Genomic DNA, 7500 nt, shown 5'->3' with positions numbered 1-7500 from the left:
CTATCTCTAAGGCTGTTCTCTCTCTGTCTCTCTCTCTGTCTGCACCTCTATCTGGAAGGCTGTTTTCTCTATCTGGAAGGCTGTTCTCTCTCTGACTCTCTCTCTCTCTCTGTATCTATCTCTAAGGCTGTTCTCTCTCTGACTCTCTCTCTCTCTGTATCTATCTCTAAGGCTGTTCTCTCTCTGTCTCTCTTTCTGTCTGCACCTCTATCTGGAAGGCTGTTTTCTCTATCTGGAAGGCTGTTTTCTCTATCTGGAAGGCTGTTCTCTCTATCTGGAAGGCTGTTCTCTCTCTGTCTCTCTTTCTGTCTGCACCTCTATCTGGGAGGCTGGTCTCTCTATCTGGAAGGCTGTTCTCTCTATCTGGAAGGCTGTTTTCTCTATCTGGAAGGATGTTCTCTCTCTGACTCTCTCTCTCTCTGTATCTATCTCTAAGGCTGTTCTCTCTGTCTCTCTCTCTGTCTGCACCTCTATCTGGAAGGCTGTTTTCTCTATCTGGAAGGCTGTTTTCTCTATCTGGAAGGCTGTTCTCTCTCTGACTCTCACTCTGTATCTATCTCTAAGGCTGTTCTCTCTCTGTATCTATCTCTAAGGCTGTTCTCTCTCTGACTCTCTCTCTCTCTCTGTATCTATCTCTAAGGCTGTTCTCTCTCTGTCTCTCTCTCTGTCTGCACCTCTATCTGGAAGGCTGTTTTCTCTATCTGGAAGGCTGTTTTCTCTCTGACTATCGCTCTCTCTGTATCTATCTCTAAGGCTGTTCTCTCTCTGACTCTCTGTCTGTATCTATCTCTAAGGCTGTTCTCTCTCTGTCTCTCTCTCTGTCTGCACCTCTATCTGGAAGGCTGTTTTCTCTATCTGGAAGGCTGTTCTCTCTCTGACTCTCACTCTGTATCTATCTCTAAGGCTGTTCTCTCTCTGACTCTCTCTCTCTCTGTATCTATCTCTAAGGCTGTTCTCTCTCTGACTCTCTCTCTCTCTCTGTATCTATCTCTAAGGCTGTTCTCTCTATGTCTCTCTTTCTGTCTGCACCTCTATCTGGAAGGCTGTTTTCTCTATCTGGAAGGCTGTTATCTCTATCTGGAAGGCTGTTCTCTCTCTGACTCTCTCTCTCTGTATCTATCTCTAAGGCTGTTCTCTCTCTGTCTCTCTCTCTGTCTGCACCTCTATCTGGAAGGCTGTTCTCTCTATATGGAAGGCTGTTCTCTCTCTCTCTCTCTCTCTGTCTGCACCTCTATCTGGAAGGCTGTTTTCTCTATCTGGAAGGCTGTTCTCTCTCTGACTCTCACTCTGTATCTATCTCTAAGGCTGTTCTCTCTCTGACTCTCTCTCTCTCTGTATCTATCTCTAAGGCTGTTCTCTCTCTGACTCTCTCTCTCTCTCTGTATCTATCTCTAAGGCTGTTCTCTCTATGTCTCTCTTTCTGTCTGCACCTCTATCTGGAAGGCTGTTTTCTCTATCTGGAAGGCTGTTATCTCTATCTGGAAGGCTGTTCTCTCTCTGACTCTCTCTCTCTGTATCTATCTCTAAGGCTGTTCTCTCTCTGTCTCTCTCTCTGTCTGCACCTCTATCTGGAAGGCTGTTCTCTCTATATGGAAGGCTGTTCTCTCTCTCTCTCTCTCTCTCTCTCTCTCTCTCTGTGTATCTATCTCTAAGGCTGTTCTCTCTCTCTCTCTCTCTCTGTATCTATCTCTAAGGCTGTTCTCTCTCTATATCTCTCTCTCTCTCATTGTATATATCTGGAAGGCTGTTCTCTCTCTCTCTCTCTCTCTGTATCTATCTCTAAGGCTGTTCTCTCTCTGTCTCTCTTTCTGTCTGCACCTCTATCTGGGAGGCTGGTCTCTCTATCTGGAAGGCTGTTCTCTCTATATGGAAGGCTGTTCTCTCTATCTGGAAGGCTGTTCTCTCTCTGACTCTCTCTGTATCTATCTCTAAGGCTGTTCTCTCTCTGTCTCTCTTTCTGTCTGCACCTCTATCTGGGAGGCTGGTCTCTCTATCTGGAAGGCTGTTCTCTCTATCTGGAAGGCTGTTTTCTCTATCTGGAAGGCTGTTCTCTCTCTGACTATTGCTCTCTCTGTATTTATCTCTAAGGCTGTTCTCTCTCTGACTCTCTCTCTCTCTGTATCTATCTCTAAGGCTGTTCTCTCTCTGTCTCTCTCTCTGTCTGCACCTCTATCTGGAAGGCTGTTTTCTCTATCTGGAAGGCTGTTTTCTCTCTGACTATCGCTCTCTCTTTATCTATCTCTAAGGCTGTTCTCTCTCTGACTCTCTGTCTGTATCTATCTCTAAGGCTGTTCTCTCTCTGACTCTCTGTCTGTATCTATCTCTAAGGCTGTTCTCTCTCTGTCTCTCTCTCTGTCTGCACCTCTATCTGGAAGGCTGTTTTCTCTATCTGGAAGGCTGTTTTCTCTATCTGGAAGGCTGTTCTCTCTATCTGGAAGGCTGTTCTCTCTCTCTCTCTGTCTCTCTATCTACAGTATATCTAAGGCTGTTCTTTGTCTCTCTCCAGTTCTCTCTCTCTCTCTCTATATATATATATATCTATCTGGATGGCTGTTCTCCATCTCCCTCTCTCTCAATTCATTGTCAAGGGCTTTATTGGCATGGTAAACATATGGTAACATTGACAAGGTAAGTGAATTAGATAATAAAGTTAAATAAACAATACAAATAAACAGTAAATATTACACTCACAAAAGTTCCAAAATAATAAAGACATTTCAAATGTAATATTATGTGCAAATAGTTAAAGTACAAAAGGGAAAATAAATAGGCATAAATATGGGTTATATTTACAATCGTGTTTGTTCTTCACTGGTTGACCTTTTATGGTGGCAACAGGTCACAAAACTTGCTGCTGTGATTGGCTGTGGTATTTCACCCAGTAGAGTTTTTTAATTCTTAGTGGGTCTGTGTAATCTGAGGGAAATATGTGTCTCTAATATGGTCATACATTTGGCAGGAGGTTAGGAAGTGCATCTCAGTTTCCACCTCATTTTGTGGGCAGTGTGCACATAGCCTGTCTTCTCTTGAGAGCAGGTCTGCCTACGACGGCCTTTCTCAATGGCAAGGCTTTGTTCACTGAGTCTGTACATCAAAGTCAAAGTCAAAGATTTCCTTAAGTTTGGGTCAGTCACAGTGGACAGGTATTCTGCCACTGTGCACTCTCTGTTTAGGGACAAATAGCATTCTAATTTGCTCTGTTTTTTTTGTTAATTCTTTCCAATGTGTCAAGTAATTATCTTTTTGTTTTCTCATGATTTGATTGGGTCTAATTGTCCTGCTGTCCTGGGGCTCTGTGGGGTGTGTTTGTGTTTGTGAACAGAGCCCCAGGACCAGCTTGCTTAGGGGACTCTTCTCCAGGTTCATCTCTCTGTAGGTGATGGCTTTGTTATGGAAGGTTTGGGAATCACTTCCTTTTATGTGGTTGCAGAATGTAACGGCTCTTTTCTGGATTTTGATAATTAGCGAGAGTCGGCCTAATTCTGCTCTGCATGCATTATTTGGTGTTTACATTGTACATGGAGGATATTTTTTGCAGAATTCTGCATGCAGTCTCAAATACAAATTCCATCTAGACACTGTTGCCCTAGAGCACACAAAAAAACGATACATACCTCGGCCTAAACATTAGCGCCACAGGTAACTTCCACAAAGCTGTGAACAATCTAAGAAGGGCAAGAAGGGCCTTCAATGCCATCAAAAGGAACATAACATTTGACATACCAATTAGGATTTGGCTACAAATACTTGAATCAGTTATAGAACCCATTGCCTTTTATGGTTGTGAGGTCTGGGGTCTGCTCACCACCCAATAATTCACAAAATGGGACAAGTCTGACCGAGATGTACTGTCAGGGCCCAGGTCTGACAGAATCTGTGCAGAAGATCTAAGTGCTGCTGTAGGCCATCCTTGGTTGGGGACAGAAGCACCAGATCACCAGATCTCTCTCTCTCTCTCTCTCTCTCTCTCTATCTCTTAAGGCTGCTCTCTGTCTCTCTCTCCAGTTCCCACTCTCTCTCTATCTATCTCTAATGCTGTTATCTGTCTCTCTCCAGCTCTCTCTGTCTCTGTGTATCTATCTAGAAGGCTGGTCTCTGTGTCTCTATTTCTCCATCTCTCTATTTCTCTCTCCCGCTCTCTGTTTTGGGACTGGCCTCGGTCTCTTCATCTAGCTCTGTGACCATTCATTTCTCTCTTCCCTTTACTTCTCTTGCTGCTCCCCCTCTCTCCTAGCCTCATTCTCCTCCATCTCTCTCTCTGTCTCACTCCTTGTTCTCCACTCTGTGCGATCACTCTCTCTTAAATACTCTCAATCTCCCTCTCTGCTCTGCCAGCTCGACTCAGACCAATCAATATCCCTCCAGACAGCCTGGAGGCATACTCTCTTTCTTTTTCATTCTTCCTCTCTATTTACAGCATAGGATAGTACTGTACTTTATCCCTTACCAAGGGTTTTCATGTAGTCCCTCCCTCCCTTTCCCAACCTCTAGCAGGTTTTATAGCACATTAACACATAGTGAATCTGGTTTCACTGTTCACCACAGAGAGCTGACATCACTGTATATGGCTGGGGCTGTGGGTAGGGTTTCTGCCCATGTTCAATTTCTCAAGCATTGTGCCCACCACCTCTCTGTCTTCAAATACCACTGCCCCTTCTCTGCCCCCACCTCACCCTCTTCATTCATTTCAATTCAAGGGGTTTATTGGCATGGGAAACATATGTTAACATTGCCAAAGCAAGTGAGGTAGATAATATACAAAAGTCAAATAAACAATATAAATTAACAGTAAACATTTAACATACAGAAGTTCCAAAAGAATAAAGACATAACAAATGTCATATTACATATATATACAGTGTTGCAACGATGTACAAATGGTTAATGTACACAAGGGAAAGTAAATAAGCATAAATATGGGTTGTATTTACAATGGTGTGTGTTCTTCACTGGTTGCCCTTTTCTCGTGGCAACAGGTCACAAATCTGGCTGTTGTGATGGCACACTGTGGTATTTCACCCAGTAGATATAGGAGTTTATCAAAATTGGGTTTGTTTTCAAATTCTTTGTGGATCTGTGTAATCTGAGGGAAATATGTGTCTCTAATATGGTCATACATTTGGCAGGAGGTTAGGAAGTGCAGCTCAGTTTCCACCTCATTTTGTGGGCAGTGTGCACATAGCCTGTCTTCTCTTGAGAGCAGGTCTTCCTTTGCTCACTGAGTCTGTACATAGTCAAAGCTTTCCTTAAGTTTGGGTCAGTCACAGTGGACAGGTATTCTGCCACTGTGTACTCTCTGTTTAGGGCCAAATAGCATTCTAGTTTTCTCTGTTTTTTTGTTAATTCTTTCCAATGTGTCAAGTAATTATCTTTTTGTTTTCTCATGATTTGATTGGGTCTAATTGTGCTGCTGTCCTTGTGCTCTGTGGGGTGTGTTTGTGTTTGTGAACAGAGCCCCAGGACCAGCTTGCTTAGGGGACTCTTCTCCAGGTTCATCTCTCTGTAGGTGATGGCTTTGTTCAAATCAAATCAAATCAAATTTTATTTGTCACATACACATGGTTAGCAGATGTTAATGCGAGTGTAGCGAAATGCTTGTGCTTCTAGTTCCGACAATGCAGTAATAACAAGTAATCTAACTAACAATTCCAAAACTACTGTCTTGTACACAGTGTAAGGGGATAAAGAATATGTACATAAGGATATATGAATGAGTGATGGTACAGAGCAGCATAGGCAAGATACAGTAGATGGTATCGAGTACAGTATGTACAAATGAGATGAGTATGTAAACAAAGTGGCATAGTTTAAAGTGGCTAGTGATACATGTATTACATAAGGATACAGTCGATGATATAGAGTACAGTATATACGTATGCATATGAGATGAATAATGTAGGGTAAGTAACATTATATAAGGTAGCATTGTTTAAAGTGGCTAGTGATATATTTACATAATTTCCCATCAATTCCCATTATTAAAGTGGCTGGAGTTGAGTCAGTGTCAGTGTGTTGGCAGCAGCCACTCAGTGTTAGTGGTGGCTGTTTAACAGTCTGATGGCCTTGAGATAGAAGCTGTTTTTCAGTCTCTCGGTCCCAGCTTTGATGCACCTGTACTGACCTCGCCTTCTGGATGATAGCGGGGTGAACAGGCAGTGGCTCGGGTGGTTGATGTCCTTGATGATCTTTATGGCCTTCCTGTGACATCGGGTGGTGTAGGTGTCCTGGAGGGCAGGTAGTTTGCCCCCGGTGATGCGTTGTGCAGACCTCACTACCCTCTGGAGAGCCTTACGGTTGAGGGCGGTGCAGTTGCCATACCAGGCGGTGATACAGCCCTCCAGGATGCTCTCGATTGTGCATCTGTAGAAGTTTGTGAGTGCTTTTGGTGACAAGCCGAATTTCTTCAGCCTCCTGAGGTTGAAGAGGCGCTGCTGCGCCTTCTTCACGATGCTGTCTGTGTGAGTGGACCAATTCAGTTTGTCTGTGATGTGTATGCCGAGGAACTTAAAACTTGCTACCCTCTCCACTACTGTTCCATCGATGTGGATAGGGGGGTGTTCCCTCTGCTGTTTCCTGAAGTCCACAATCATCTCCTTAGTTTTGTTGACATTGAGTGTGAGGTTATTTTCCTGACACCACACTCCGAGGGCCCTCACCTCCTCCCTGTAGGCCGTCTCGTCGTTGTTGGTAATCAAGCCTACCACTGTTGTGTCGTCCGCAAACTTGATGATTGAGTTGGAGGCGTGCGTGGCCACGCAGTCGTGGGTGAACAGGGAGTACAGGAGAGGGCTCAGAACGCACCCTTGTGGGGCCAGTGTTGAGGATCAGCGGGGAGGAGATGTTGTTGCCTACCCTCACCACCTGGGGGCGGCCCGTCAGGAAGTCCAGTACCCAGTTGCACAGGGCGGGGTCGAGACCCAGGGTCTCGAGCTTGATGACGAGCTTGGAGGGTACTATGGTGTTGAATGCCGAGCTGTAGTCGATGAACAGCATTCTCACATAGGTATTCCTCTTGTCCAGATGGGTTAGGGCAGTGTGCAGTGTGGTTGAGATTGCATCGTCTGTGGACCTATTTGGGCGGTAAGCAAATTGGAGTGGGTCTAGGGTGTCAGGTAGGGTGGAGGTGATATGGTCCTTGACTAGTCTCTCAAAGCACTTCATGATGACGGATGTGAGTGCTACGGGGCGGTAGTCGTTTAGCTCAGTTACCTTAGCTTTCTTGGGAACAGGAACAATGGTGGCCCTCTTGAAGCATGTGGGAACAGCAGACTGGTATAGGGATTGATTGAATATGTCCGTAAACACACCGGCCAGCTGGTCTGCGCATGCTCTGAGGGCGCGGCTGGGGATGCCGTCTGGGCCTGCAGCCTTGCGAGGGTTAACACGTTTAAATATCTTACTCACCTCGGCTGCAGTGAAGGAGAGACCGCATGTTTTCGTTGCAGGCCGTGTCAGTGGCACTGTATTGTCCTCAAAGCGGGCAAAAAAGTTATTTAGTCT

The 7500-nt window shown here is 44.9% G+C and overlaps 1 protein-coding gene across 9 annotated transcripts in view; it reads left to right on the top strand.

Moving 5' to 3' along the window:
* The window catches only part of LOC139381733 (slit homolog 1 protein-like), a 175368-nt gene that overhangs the window by 109417 nt on the left and 58451 nt on the right, over positions 1–7500 (top strand). The gene's annotated exons all lie outside the window — the stretch shown is intronic.

The sequence above is a fragment of the Oncorhynchus clarkii genome, chromosome 23 (assembly GCF_045791955.1).
Source record: "Oncorhynchus clarkii lewisi isolate Uvic-CL-2024 chromosome 23, UVic_Ocla_1.0, whole genome shotgun sequence".
Classification (NCBI taxonomy): Eukaryota; Metazoa; Chordata; class Actinopteri; order Salmoniformes; family Salmonidae; genus Oncorhynchus; species Oncorhynchus clarkii.
This window is presented reverse-complemented; position numbering and strand designations above follow the sequence as displayed.